Genomic DNA, 2,075 nt, shown 5'->3' on the forward strand with positions numbered 1-2,075 from the left:
AAGAAGTCACTTGTTTAAGATAAATAGCATGTACTTGCGTGTAACTTTATTGTTTGTTTAAAAGTTTATTTCTATTAATCAGGGAAGAAGACAAGAAGCCCAATGTAGTAGCTCTGAAACATTTGCACAGATCAACAGCAACTAAGATGGGAAAATCTATTAAGAACAACTATTAGACCATTCCAAGAACCTGACCTTTATGAAAGACCAGCAAGAAGAAAAGTATGATTTAAAAACTGATGTCCACAAAAGCTAAAATGAAATAAAATAACTGAGCCTGACCTATTTTGCGAAGAAGACTGGGAAAAGAATCACATCTGTTGATGTGCAAAGGTGGTAGAGATGTAACCTAAAAGATCCGATCTTGATTTGTGTTCACTACTTTTCTTCCCAAATAAATACATTGAACTGTATGTTTGCAACATGACTAAATGTGAACTGAGATCAATGAGAATGAATACTGCTTCTAGACATTATTACGTTCAATTGTCACAGAGTAAATAATAATCAGAAAGAACAAATGAAAATCACTGGAAATGTTAAATTCTAGTTTGGGCAGATGCAAATCAGTTGGATGTCTTAAATATGTACTTCCTGTGTTTAAATAACTTTCTTCTCATCTGTATTTGAGTCTGAGCTGCAGAAAGCGAGTCTACCCCCTGTTAATGTTACTTAAGTACATGGCCCATTAGCTTCAGGCTTGGCAATACGCAACATCCAAATAAAACTCTTTCTAAAGAGTGTTGAAATAGCCAACTTCTGTCAGTGCAGCTCTTCATAATATTTCCTAATGATAGGGAAGCAAAAGGCTTGAAAATGATTCATAATATACACTGTCTACGATTGCAATGATTAGATCAAGTAACAGCTTCTGGGCGCTGCACTCAGTCACTCAGGCTGTGAGACGGCGCGGGCGGATCCATTGACAGGGATTGTGCGAGGTTAGTTATCTCTAAAATGTTGGCAGGTCTTTGAAATGCAGATAACGGCAAAGCTGCGATCACAAAAAAAAAAACCTGTGGCAGGTGGGAACTTGTCAAACTCAAGGTAACAAGGGCAAAGTGGATAAGAACTGTGACAGCAGAACCGTTTAACAGGCAAACGCGCAAGGACCAATTGAGGGGCACAATTAACTTTTCCCTCGTTCCAAAAGCAGGAAAGGGGAAGGCAATGCTTAATATGATTCTTTTGATTATATCTTCTGATAATTATTATTTTTTTCAAATCAATTTATATTTGGCTTCACTAAATCTGTGTGAAGGCAGTATATCCCTGACTATATTTAGCCTTTTTCTAATTCAGGCATTTATTTATTTATTTTTTTTTGGAATAGAGGTTCGAATTTGGAGTCATGCTAGAGCTACATGGGCCTGAACATAAGTAAAAAAAAGTGCAAGCAACTCCAAATAATAAATTTTTTTGTTCTTTAACAATGTCAAAGGCATCCACTATTATCCAGAATGCAACAACATACTATGCAGCATGTAATACACCATGTCCTTAACTATGCAGAGCAATACCTCTTCCCTCCTGTATTCTCTGTACAGAGACATCTTGTGTGTTGACCTGGTTCTAAAGAGAAAAAAAAAGAAAAAAAGGGAACACTTATGGCTTGGGAAGCCTGTCATCTTCTTTCCTCTCACCTCCCTTTTGCAATAGAGCCACCACAATTGTGTGTATATATATCATTTATTAAATCTGACATTGCACTTGGGTAAATGTTGGATCCTAATGTGAGATGTGTTGTCTGAGACAGCCGGCCAGCCACTTCAGCACGCCATGGTCCATTAGGCCTTCACTCTGACTCACGCAAAACATGGAGTGGCTAATACAAAGCATCAGCAGAACCGAGAAATGTACCAAGGCAGCCACTTCTACCAGCACACAACCTGTGTTGTAACTGCTGGCTGAGAAGGCGAAAGTCTTGCTGGTGTGACATGGCTTTCCTGTGAGATTTTCTTGAGCGGCATAACAGAGTTGTTTACATCTTGGGCTTATTTAATGTGAAGCAAACAAGTGCCAGCAAACAAGAATAGGTTCCAATTCAATCAGCTAATGGAAAGGCAGCTCTTTAC

Source organism: Poecilia reticulata, linkage group LG2 (genome assembly GCF_000633615.1).
Source record: "Poecilia reticulata strain Guanapo linkage group LG2, Guppy_female_1.0+MT, whole genome shotgun sequence".
Lineage (NCBI taxonomy): Eukaryota > Metazoa > Chordata > Actinopteri > Cyprinodontiformes > Poeciliidae > Poecilia > Poecilia reticulata.